Source organism: Perognathus longimembris, chromosome 8 (genome assembly GCF_023159225.1).
Source record: "Perognathus longimembris pacificus isolate PPM17 chromosome 8, ASM2315922v1, whole genome shotgun sequence".
Taxonomy (NCBI): Eukaryota; Metazoa; Chordata; class Mammalia; order Rodentia; family Heteromyidae; genus Perognathus; species Perognathus longimembris.
This window is the reverse complement of record NC_063168.1, coordinates 54445618-54459396: the sequence shown is the minus strand read 5'-3', so window position 1 is coordinate 54459396 and position 13779 is coordinate 54445618. Positions and strand designations below refer to the sequence as shown.

The following is a 13779-nucleotide window of genomic DNA, read 5'->3' as shown; positions in this document are numbered from 1 at the left end:
ACTTAATATTTGTGAGGTGAGGAAAGATCTGAGTACAAACATGCAGTGTTTTAGAGAAGAAACAACTCTGTTTGGTTGGTTAGGAAGTTTCTACATGGGAGGATGGCTTCAAACTGTTAGGCTAGTTATACTTTCTACTAATAAAATGTGGCTTTGGTTTGGCACTTTGGGTTGAAATAGTAGCAAGCACTGTCTAAATATTTTAATTCACTACGTCATCATATTTTCCAAATAATTCTATGATATAGCAATTATTACCCTCTTTGTTGTCCTCTGGAACTATCTAGCCCTAGAGTGAGTGTAACCACTGGATCACATAGCCTCTGGGGTATTCAAGAAATTCATGCTCTTGGCTATTGTCTCCTAATAATTAGCCTTTCACTTCAATAGGAAGATGCTGGTGACCTTTAAAGTCCTCTAAAACCCATTCCTGGTTACTAAAAGGACAATTTCTTTCATAATAAGGCTGTCATCTTGGAGTAAGCTTCACATGGGGAAAGGCAAATCAATTTTCAGCTTGTATAACCCTACATACCTTCATAGACTATAGACTCTAAAACTTACAGTGCATCCTAGCCTATATTCTCCAAATGGGATGTAAGTAAAGTCCCTGTCATTACCTCCCCAAGGTTAAATCCATTGTATCTTGATGGGGCAATCTACCATGTGTTAGACATTGGGTTAATTACTTACCATATGGTAGTGAACCACAACTTCTTCTCTACATGCAAATAAATCAGTGAAAATGGAGCCTTGAGATTTAAAGATTGCCAGGTAAATTAAGGAGGAGTAATTTTCTTACTTGAATCATTTCAATGATTGCCATAATTGTTCATCAGAATGCCCAATTTATACCTAATCTCACAATAAGATGTTCGGTATCTTTTTACATTTGTCCCTCAAATAGATCTACACATGATCTCTGCAAGTCACAAATAAAATTGAAAGGATGCCATCCCTTACCTATCTCTGAGTAAATATCACATAAAATGTATTAAGCTAAAAAATACTGATATTTATTTTCTTATCTCAATGACCTTGTTTTCTTAGAGATCTTCCAGGTTTCATCTCAGTATGTAGCAATGAAAACATTTTCACATGTTTATACCTACAATAAAACATATCAGGCTGAGAAACATTAAAGGCAATTTCATTTTTATGTAATGCATCTTTTCTCATATTCTAGTTTTGAGATCTCAGTGACACAGCTTTGAGACATCACCTTCACTGTAGTAAGGAAGATTTTTTTTATCAGATCTACAAAAGCATTCTCTCTAACTTTGAAATGTGTGTGTGTGTGTGTGTGTGTGTGTGTTCCTTCATGAATTTGGAAGCTCCATTTTCACCAATCCTTGCAAGAGTCCCTTCAACCTCTTGTTTGAAATTATTTCTTTTATGTATGTATGTTTGTTTTTATGCTTTGATCTGGGCCCGCAAAGATTTGAAGCTGCTCATAAAAAGACACATAGAGATGACCTAATAGCATCAGTTAAAAATGGGGCAGGAGAAAAAAATAAGAGTGGAGATGAAACAGATCCAAGAATGCATCTAATAACACCTATTATAATAATCTACACCTGTGAATAGGTGGACCATAAATCTGGTCCTAAACATTCTGCCAGCCAACATGAAAAGGGAAATGTTATCAATTATATACGTCACAGTACCCATGAAACACAATCCAAATTTCCTGGGGAAATCTAATTATTCTTGCTTCTCAGAACAGACTGGAACTTTCCCCAGGATCTTCATAAATAAGAGATGTAATGAACCACATCTTCTTTACAGTTCATACAACCAGATCCATGGGTTTCTTATTAAGCAGCCTACTGATATAGAGCAGAGGCACACATATACAGACACCATAAAGGGAAAAAGTGCTCCTTTAGAAAGAGGAAAAGAGAGAGTACGGATGGCTATTACTCAATAAATAGAGCAATGTTCCAGCTACCATTGATCAGCTTTAACTCAGATATTTAATTCAGAATGTCTGGGCAGATAAATGTAGCAGACCTTTCCAAATGCTGTTTCTCCTAGCTTTTGAGTGGCAAGCTTGTGATCAATGTGCCCACTGCCTTGAGAATAGCTATTTCCTGTACCATTGACTTCTGCCTCCAAGGTCCATACAGGCCCCAAATCTGAGCTAGAATTCATGTCCTTTGAAGATGCTCAAGATCTTTCTAGAAAGATACCTATCTAATGAACAGCTAAACTCATTTACAAGATGAGTAGAAACTGTACTGGCGAGACACATCAAGATTGTTCTAAGAAATTATTTTGCTTTTGTTTTAATTGTCTTTAAGCACTTAGACAAAGGAGTTTCATTCAATTTGTCAGTTTATGAGTACAATGCATCTTGATTTAATGGCGCCCTACAAAATCAGTTTAAATCCACTACAATTGGGACCCTCAAATTCTATCCTATTTTGTAAGGCCAAAATAGTACTAGCCCACATTAGTGAAGACAACATATTTGGCATGGCCAAAAAAATAAAAAAACATACTGACACAGCACTGAAATCTTTGCTGAAGCAGAATATTTCTTGCTGTGTTTCCCAAGATAAACCAATGTACACACAAAGGAAGCAGCAATAAATTGCATGAGATTATTGTTTATAAATCAGCTAAAAGATAAGAACATCTATAAAGGACAATAATTTCTTTGGGAAAGAAAAAGAAGGGGGAAGAAAAGTCTAAAAGGCTTTCAAGTAGCTTTTATTTTGAACAATAATTGGTCATTGGGGTCAGAGGCCTGTGAAAGCCACTCCTTATTTGAAAAAAATAGAACTGTAATATCTATGTTAGAATGTTTGTCCTACTCTCAGTACCAGGAGAGGGAGGGGTTGAAGTCAGCTCAACCAGATCATTAAGAGCCAAGTTTTAAAGAAAGGAAACTTATACATAATCCTTTGTAACCCAAAAGGCCATGATTTTCTGTGTCAAAGACTGTTTGAATTGGTGCTAATCCAAGCAGAATCATAATAGGGTCTTTTTGCATAAATATATGTATACCTGGGGCTCTGTCTAAGTTGAGCTCACTCTCTACAAGTAATTAAACCCTGTGCACAAGGCAAAAGACCAAGAGGTTGTCAATAACTGTCACAACTGGTTGTGTTTGAGATTCCCACCATTTATCTAGAATACAATAAAGAGGAGAACAGTAATATGCAAGATTATGCTTTGCTCTGTGCTTCCTACTCCTATGAGAATTAAATTTGGGATTTTTTTTTTTTGGTCAGTCATGGGACTGGAACCCAGGGCCTGGGCCACTGTCTCTGAGATTTTGTACTCAAGGCTAGTGCTCTATCATTTGAGCTACAGCTCCACTTCCAGTTTTCCAGTGATTAATTAGAGATAAGAGTCTCACAGACTTGCCTGCCGGGGCTGGCTTTAAACCACGATCCTCGATCCTCGGATCTCAGTTTCCTGAGTAGCTAGTTAGAATTACAGCCATGGGCTGTAATTTGACAATAAAATATCTGACATAATTTAGGGACATTGTTTAATAAAGGAAAGCAATAACTTGGAATAGGGAAGGCTCTCTATTTGTGATATGGAGTAAACTATCTGAATCATCTGATCAGATGGATTTCTGGCTATAGTATAATTAATGGTAGGAAAGTTGGTGAAAGAGATTCTTGAACAAGTTTGAGAACTTAAACAAGTTGCCTAATACAATGGCCTACACCACTCTTTGAGAAAAATAATATTTGGAGTAAGTTTCTTGAGGTACAAATGTACTTGAAATAAACTTTAAATTACATAAATTCCCATGCGCTCATGTGAAATTTTTGTTTTGTGTACTATCCCATTAACTGCACTGCAGAGGTTTTAAGTTGTTCTACTTTCTACCATTATGTGAAAATGAGATACACACTGAAGAGTTTAGTCATCAGTGAGCAAGAGACCACTGAATTTGCATTGATCCCCCAGGACTGTCATAACAACATCACTCATTCATCTCTCTAGAGACTGTGTTTATGATGGTCATATTCTGAGACACCAGGAATTAACATCCCAATGTATTTTTTTGGAAACACAACTGATTTAATGTAACAGGGCTGACATGAAGAGTCTTAAGAACTGGCTGCTTGATGAAGCATTGAGGAAGACACCTTGCCCATCTAATGGCAAATGATTCTGAAACAAAAGCACAATGACCAAGGTCAGCCTGTTACTCCTCAAGGAGCCAACATATGACCTCTACCTATCTGTCCTTCTCTGCAGAGAGGAGGCCATCTTGGGTACTGGTGGGAACCTAGAGCCACTAGATCTGAACACAAATTCTAACACTTAGGAGTGGCAGGCTGTAGAGCAAGTCTTTCATCTCTCTAAGCTCCACATAAATGGTTTACAAAATGGAGAAAATAATAGAATTTATTCCATAAGGATGTTGTGAGTTTTAAATGAATATATATATATATATTTAGCCATATATATGGTATTCATATACTATATATATATATATATATATATATATATATATATACCTTAGACTATGGGCTGGCACTTATCCTCTCTATATATTAATGTTAGATATTTTAAACCATGATATTACTTCCAATTATGAAAAGTGATGCTTTTCCAACAGATGACTGGTTGCCAAGAAAGCTAGATTTTTTTCCTAGTGAACCCAAAAATGACCCTATTTTATATCCTTCAATGCTATATTCTTTTCCAATCCCATCCTCACATAAAAATCATAACTAAGCAGCTTCTTTCTCAATCTATTTCCAGCTCATCTGGATCATCACATCATTTCATCAAGGTGCAATTCAAGCAATCCAACTCAAGCAACAATTTGATATTATCAAGCAATTGATTCTTGACTAATATCTTTACCTCTGGGCCACTTGCTTTTTCTAGGTTTTCATAAGCAAGTTTTTCAGACAAAGTTGTTCATTTCTTCTGCATTCTACAAAACTTAGACCAGTGCACTACACATTAGCAGGTGTTAGATACAGCCCAAACAGTGAGACGCTAAGTACAAACTAAATTTTAAGGACTAAGGATCTTTCATTACAAACCAATTTCCATATCCAAGGATCATTGTTCAGAACCATTATTGTTCAAAAATGTTCAGAAAACTCTAGTAAGGGCTTAGAATATAAAGCCTGAGAGAAGATTATGGCTCTGAAGGATTGGCTTCAGGCCTACCATTGCTTTATCATGGTTCTGGCAAGTAATCAATAGGAAACTCTGTTGCATAGACATAAATCATAATTGAGTTTTCATCAGGCTTGTGCCAAATCTGTGCCTGCATGAAATCCAGGCACCCTGGTGCCAAGGGGCCTTATCAGTCCATGTGCAAATATGCCTTTTGATGGAATCAAAGAACAAGAGAACGCAGATGGAGATTGCAAACTGTGCTGCCAAAGCCAGGTAGGCATTTAACTCTTCCATTGGCCATTGAATAAGTGGTGACTGCAAAGGGAAGTGCTTCCTCACATAAAGCTTCTCATTAGAAGCTCAAGGAGCTTCCGGGAGTGGAAAGAACATAAACCATGGGTTGTGGAGTCTTCCTAAAAGCCTCTGCACAAGACCTTTCTCCAACAGGAGAAAACTCTTGAAACTGTATCTACTCTATTGAATGGCCAGCAACTGACTTTAAAGAAAAGCTGTTATGAGAGTCGTTTTCCCAAAGTAAAAGGAAAAAAATAGTATTCACATCGAGCTTCTGGCAAACTCAGCAAGCAGGACCAAATTTTCAGACTTTGATCCTTTCCTCAAAGATAACACACCTGAAACTCCAATTCAATTTAAATTGAATAAATTTAATTCTATGCTTGCTTATTTTGTGGGAAGATGAAGAGATTAATATGCATAACTCTGCTTATAGGTTTATGTAAACCTGTACTGTTAAAGTGCTTTTGAATATTTATTGAAATAATCTTTCTTTTAAAAAAAAATCACCTCTATAGAATTGTTTGAGTCCAATGGAAACTGAGTCATATGAGGAAAAAGTTTACGTATTTACTCAAGGGTTCAGACTTATACACACACACACACACACACACACACACACACACACACACACACACAGAGTATGGCTCTTAAAATTTTCCCCAAAGTCCATGTTTTGTTGTTGTTGTTGTTGTTGTTTTGTTTGTTGTTGTTTTGTTTGTTTGTTTGTTTGTTTGCCAGTCCTGGGCCTTGGACTCAAGGCCTGAGCACCATCCCTGGCTTCTTCCCGCTCAAGGCTAGCACTCTGCCACCTGAGCCACAGCGCCCCTTCTGGCCGTTTTCCATATATATGTGGTGCTGGGGAATCAAACCGAGAGCTTCATGTGTAGGAGGCAAGCACTCTTGCCACTAGGCCATATTCCCAGCCCCAAAGTCCATGTTTTTGAAAGGTTGGCCTCTATGGAGATATTGTTGTAGGTTGTGGGGGTAGGGTTTACTGGTAGGGTTTAGTCCATTTGGAGTTTAAGGCAAGGCCTCTATCCCCTTCCCTTTCCTCTTTCCTGTCCATGAAGTGATTGGTTTTACTCTACCATGGACTCACCCATGATGTGACAAACTTAAAACCACTGGGCCAATTGTGGATTGGAATGTTGAAAAACAGGAGCCAAAATAAATTCTTTTCTCTTTACAGGTTGGTATCAGGTATTTCTTATAGTAACTATAGTAACTGAGAGCTAACAAGCCACTGGGGTAATCACTGTACACATGGATACTTGAATTCAAATAAACCAAAGTAATTAAGATAAAAGTTTCAATTCTTCTGAGTGCCCACGGTGGCTTACACCTGTAACCCTAGCTACTCAGGAGGCTGAGATCTGAGGATTGCAGTTCAAAACCAGCCTGAGCAGGAAAGTCTTTGAGACTCATCTCCAATTAACCACCAGAAAACCAGAAGTGGCACTGTAGCTCACAGTGGTAGAATATTAGCTTTGAGCTGAAGAGCTTAGGGACAGCACCCAGCCCCAACCAAGAACAACAACAACAAAAATCTCAGTTCCTCTCTCATTCCAGCTATACTTCAAGTGATCAACTAGTAGACATTGTGTCATGGTTGCTTTCACACACAGGAAGATCTGAGCTCTGCACCCACACAGACAGAAGGACCTGACTCCCCCTTTACATTCTCCAAAGAACATGGGTCTTACCATAACCTCATCTTAAACAGACAGGGCAACTGTTTTCCTTCTGTAGGCCCAGACAAATGAAGAAAAAACTAATGGGCTTTTGATTAAGCCAACAATTCTCTGTCCTGGCTAGGGGAAGTAGAGAAATATCAAATTCGTTGTGGATACATCTTTCTATCTACAGACACATTTGAAGGCCTCTGTGTATTACTAAACATTTACTGGCAGACATTTTCTATACTTGAAAAATATGTGAGTAGTAAAACAGGTTAAAATCACTGGTGTTAATGACTTGTAATCATTATAAGAGCTATTCTTCATTGACATCTGCTTTCCCAAAGCTATACAAAATGGGTTTTAGATATTTTGTTACAATAAGCAGATAGGTTCCTCAAAAGGCTAAACATAGAGCTCCCCTATGACCCAGCAGCCCCACTTTTGGGCATCTACCCAAAAGATTACAAGCAAGACCACACTAAAGGCATAAGAAAAGCTATGTTCATCACAGCACAATTCGCCATCACTAAAATATGGAACCAACCCAGATGTCCCTCAGTAGATGAATGGATCAAGAAAATGTGGTACATATACACAATGTAATTCTATGCCTCTATCAGAAAGAATAATACTGCACCATTCATAAGGAAATGGAAGGACTTGGAAAAAAATATACTAAGTGAAGTTAGCCAGACCCAAAAAAATAGACTCTATGGTTTCCCTCATGGGTAATAATTAGTACACTTCTAGGATAGTCCTAGTGTTGTGCCAAGTCGCAAGACCACCACCAAGAAGACCACCAAGACTCAGACATTCCGAAATGCAAAAGGCAAGGCTTTATTCAAGCGGGGCCGCGGCCCGGGCCTTGTCCTACCCACCGACACAGCGGAGGTTAGGAGGCAACCTCGAGCTATGATTACACAGGGCTTATAAAGGCAAAAAACAAAGTTACAACAATCAGGTGTTCAAGCAAGCAAGATTAGGACACAGGTACAAATCTGATTGGCTCAGGGCTCAAGGCACTCTGGGGGAGGTTAGAGTTAAGCATTCCCAGCAGTTAGAGTTCTAGACCGACTGGGCCCTAATGGGCTTATCCTGGGTCTGCTCACAGGGCCTGCTTATCTCAGGGTCACGTGGTAAAGTGGGGTTCACATAGTAAAGTGGGGCCTGACTTCAAAGTCTGGCACTTCACTAGCAGAAGATCACAATAGCTCAATAGCTATGTCCATATGAACACATAAGATGATACTAAGTGAAATGAACTCCAAGTTATGGAAATAAGTGATTTATCATTGTTGTCGTTATTTTCAATGTACCATCTGAAATTATGCCACTTTATTTTGTCTTTTTCCCCCAGGTTTTACTCCTGATGTCAATGTTGCTGATTTCAGTACCCTGAGTATTGTATATATGCTTATTGGAACTAGAGAAGGGAAGGAGAACATCAAAATAAAGAGACAAAGAGTAAACGGTGAACCAATGCAATAGTAATACTTACAAAACTATATACCATAATCCAACTGCACAACTCATGGTGGGGAGGGAATTAGGCAGGGGGGAAGGTGGGAAATGTATGAGGGAGGAGGTAACACGTTTGATAAGAAATATACTCACTGACTTACATATAAAACTGTAACCCCTCTGTACATCACTTTGACAATAAATAAATAAATAAATAAGATGATAGGTAACTATTATTCTTATCTCTAGTTTATAGATGAAAACACAGCCCAAATATATAGGATAGAGGTGACTTATTAATTTGTCTGGATTTTTCTGAACCTCCTATTTTCATTCATTCCTCCAAACCTCCTCCAGGAGATGCAAACCATGGACCTCAGAGCATAAACAGTTCACCTCAATTTCTGTCCATCTTCTATAATTAGAATCTTTCATTTTCCTGCTAGAGAACGCTAAATTCATGAATAACCTAATTCATACATGTGTAGCCCAACCCATAATTCCTGCCTCCTGTATACTCTCCCATGGTAATAATTAGACCTTGTTTTGATCATATTGTCTGAAGTTCTATCTACCCAGACTGGCATCCAAAGCTCTAGATATTAGACCAGTGATTATACCAAGTCCCCGACAAATGTATCCATGAGTTACTGTTCTGATAACAGCCATAACTAAGATGAGATAGAAAATGTTGATGAAAATTGTTTCTCCTCAAGTAAACAGTACTACTGTGTATACTCAAGGAGGTTGAGATATGAGGATCATGGTTCAAAGACGGCCCTAGCAGGAAAGTCCATGATTCTCTTTTTTTTTTTTTTCAAATTTTTATTATCAAACTGATGTACAGAGAGATACAGTTTCATACGTTAGGCCTTGGGAACATTTCTTGTACTGTTTGTTACCTCCTCCTTCATTCCTCCTCCTCCTCCCCCTTTCCCTCTCCTCCCATGAGTTGTTTAGTTGGTTTACACCAAATGGTTTTGCAAGTATTGCTTTTGGAGTCATTGTCTTTTTATCCTTTGTCTCTCAATTTTGATGTTCCCTTTCACTTCCCTAGTTCTAATACCAGCATATACACTATCTAGTGTACTACTCAGATGAAATACAGTGATAAAGTGATAGCATGGGTACAACCACAGGAAGGGGATAGAAAAGGATCCTCAACAAAAGAAGCTAGATGATCCTTTTTTTTTTTTTTTGGTAAAATGAAATGATGCAATAGCTACTGAAGTACAATCCACAGAAGCAATGTCTCTCAACATACAAGTGAGCACCAGGTCTTTAGTAAGTAGAATAGATCCTGTAATGTTACCCTAGCTAATGCCAAGATGTTTGATTGCAAGGAATTAAAAACTAAATTACCTGCAGGGATGAAACAGGTAATATAATGAGCGAAGAACGTTGATAATACAAAAAACTGATAAATGATTTTGCAATGATTGGCAAAAAAAAAGTATGTAAAAAGATGCCATGCATAGCATAGCAAACCATCCCAAGTCCTAGCAGGCATTCCACCATGGTGCCATCTTGTTGATTTTAAAGCTGACACAATGAATAACCCAAATTTTCATCTCTCCTAAGTAATCACATTTCCTAAACTTTCCTTAAAGTTAGTAACAACTTGAAGGAATAGTCATCTGGAATGAAAACATGAAGAACTCACAACCCGTTCACCAATGATCCCCCAAACTAGGGAAACTTACTGAAGCATTTTCAAATTTCAGGTGGAGTGCTAAGGTCATATAGTAATGCGGAAGTATTCGTTGAGAAGATGCGTGACATCTCTGTAAGGACAGCAAGTCTGTTACCTATGAAGCACAGCATTCTCCTCCCATACCAGGTCAGCAAGATGGAAACTCTACTCCAGGCCCAAATACAGAATTCAATACAGATATGACCCAAATACAGAATTACCTGTCCCCCCATTTTTCTGTCTAAGGCATGATATCTTTTCAGAAGAAGGACACCAGCTTGTATATGTGCCCTAGCTTGTATATGTGCAGCTCCATTCCAGTCAAAAATAGTGAAAAGACCTGTAATTATTTTTCTCTACCTTGTGCTCATGGTGCAAGATGAACCTTGGGTATGGTATAATAAGAATAGCAGGTCCTGATCACCCTCACCTAAACTCATTCATAGGGCAAAAAAATGCATCCACCAAAACCAGAGGCCCTCATTCCAACCCAAGATCCCAATCTAAGCAGAGGTATCGCTCACAAAAGATCAACCACTGCCCCCATTCCCATCTCTGTAGCAGTAACAAAACATTTTCATACCTTCAGACTCATACTGAAATTACATACCAGCCTTCCTGAGTCTCCAACTTAGTGATTTTAGCTCTAATATCTTTTGAACCACCACTGATGTAGGAAATAAATATCTCCACAAATATATGCATATATATGCATACTCATATATAAATAAAGTTACAAAATAGCAGTAATCTTCAGTAAAATAACATATACATGCATGTAAATATACACATGTATACACACACACATATAGAATACATACATGCATAATATACATTAATGTGCACACGTGTGTATACATGTATACACATGTATATTACAGATACACTCACATATATGCATGCATTCTGTTTCATAGGTATATATATATATATGTATTTGCACATGGATATAAATGCATATATTATATATAGCTATCCCATATTTATATATTTTAATCAAGATTCTGTACATGAGGAAAAAAACATGCAGTATTTATCTTTCTGAAACTGGCTTATTTCAATTAATGTGTCCTATTCATTTTCTTGACAATTACATAAAACATTAATTCCATTCCAGCTTAATTCTGGTAGTATGGACGCTACGACAAGGTCTCCAGCTGTTCTCCCATCACTGAAGATGGCCCTGGAGACAGTGCCGGAGGACCTGCGGCACCTGCTGTGCTTGCTGGTCAAGAGGGTAGACCAGTCTGAATATCACTGATAAGATCACGGTGATGCATAGCTACAATGGAAGAGTAACAGAGAAGTGCTTTACAACTGCACTAGCTCTTCCTGTGATGGAATCGTGAGAAGGCCTGTCTCCAAGGGGCAGCGATCAATCCTTTGAAGCCAGGTGTGTAGGCTGTGTCTGTCACTGGCCACCTGCCCCAAGGAATGATAGGGAGCTAAAAAGTCAAGGATGCTCTACAAATCAAGACACTGCTATAAAGACCTAGCGAGATGCAGGACTGCCAGTGTCTTTGCTCTCCTCCTGCTGCCTCTGCTTAGTTTTTGTTATGGATTCTAAACAGATAGAAAGTCAAAATCCCTGCTCTTCAACGTCGAGAATCAGCTGGCTGTTAAAAGGATAGCCCATTGTGTGTCTGGTCCATGTCAGAGTGGGAGAGCTTAGGTTGGGGAGATGCTGGGCATTCTACCCATTTGGGGGATGGCTGCATCCTTGCCCAGGGATCCAATGCAATTAAACATGAACTCCTGGACAATTCTTAAAGCCATGGCACATGCTTTGCCTCATTCTCCTTTCCTCACTCTCCCTTTCACGCAAAGCCAATAAAGGGCTCCATTGCCCTATAAACACCACACCAGCATAGGAGAGTCTTTTCTATCTTTGTGGCCCGATTGTGGCTCCAGGGATACACGAAAGAAGGGTGCGGTCTTGTGGCAAAGTAGCCCCTCATTGTGATAATCTGGTGTCTAGCTGTTGCAGCCTCTGTCCTCTGGACCAGGTACGGCAGTCTCCCTTGAAGAAATGCTGAGACTTCTTAGTGCCCTTTGTCTCTTGATCCTGCTTGGTGCTCTTCTTTGTATTTTCTTTTTACTATGCCTTCTATATTTTGGCCAGTCTCATCCACATTTTACATTCCTCTAACTGGAGACCTTTAGGAGTTGAGTGGCTGCTGGATCTGTCTGAGTTGGCACTTCTGTAGAATGTGAGCCTTAGTCTTCCTTTGGCCTAGTAGGGAGCCTAAATTCTTGCCACATTGACCATGTTTCATTAAGTTACTTTAGAATAAAAATAGTAATCATAACTTCATTCCTCTTATGGTCTTATATATGTACCTATACGTATAATGTATACTCTATTATTACACATATATATACTCACAAACCATATTTTCTTTATTCATACATTGATGAGTACTTGGGATGACCTCAGAACTTGACTATCATGAAGAGTTTTGATAAACATGAATTTAAAGGCATCTCTATCGCACGCTGATTTCGGGTATATGCCCCAAAGAGGTATAACTGGATCATATAGAAGTTCTATTTTTAGTAAGTTGGTTTCTGTAAGGCACCTCCACACCGATTTCCACTGTAGCTGCATTAATTTAGGTTCCCACCAATAAGGGTTCTTTTTTTCTCTGTATCTTGGACAACATTTTTTGTTGGTTTATTTTTGGTGGTAGCCATTCTGAATAGGGTGAAATAGAACCTTAATGTCATTTTGATTTGCATCACTAATGATGTTAAACATTTTTTCAAGTATTTATGTGCTATTTACACTTCTTTGGAGAAATGTTGTTCAATTCATTTGTCAACTTTTTGACTGGACTATATTTGTTCCTCTGGCCTTTGATGCTTTTTAATTCTTTCCATAGTATTTTTGGATATTAATCCCCTGTCAGCTGAACAGTCAACAAAAATTTTCTTCCATTCTATATAATCTGCCTCCTCACTCAAGTAATTATTTTCTTTGTAATTGTTTTCTTAATTGTATTAAATTACAAATGCAGAAGCCTTTTAATACAACCCAATTTGTTAACTTTTACTTACTATTTCCTAAACAATCAGAGTTCTATTCGGAAGGTCGTTGCCTATGTATAGATCTTAAAACATTTCCCCTATATTTTCCTCTACCATTTTCAAAGTTTCCATTCTTAGAGGACCCACCTTCAGTCCTCTATTCTTTCTCATTTATCTAAGTGCCTGTTTTCATGCCAGTACCCTTTTGGTTTTGTTACTATGGCTTTGTAGTATAATTTCAATCATACCAGTACCATTCTGGTTTTGTCACTATGGCTTTGTAGTATAATTCCAATCATGTCAGTACCATTCTGGTTTTGTCACTATGGCTTTCTAGTGTAATGGCAATCAACTACTATGATACCTGCAACAACTAACAATATTGTTGTGAAGATCAAATCAGATACAACGTATAAATATGCTTTTAAAGAAAGATATATTCAATAGAGATATAATTTTACTTGCATGGTATTAAGTGAAATCTCTCCAATGACATTACAGGGGAAAAAACAG

At 38.2% G+C, this 13779-nt stretch overlaps 1 pseudogene; it reads left to right on the top strand.

The window, feature by feature from the left end:
• The first annotated feature begins 11416 nt into the window (after window positions 1-11416).
• Window positions 11417-11735, top strand: LOC125356913 (annotated as a pseudogene).
• The last annotated feature ends 2044 nt before the right edge of the window (window positions 11736-13779 follow it).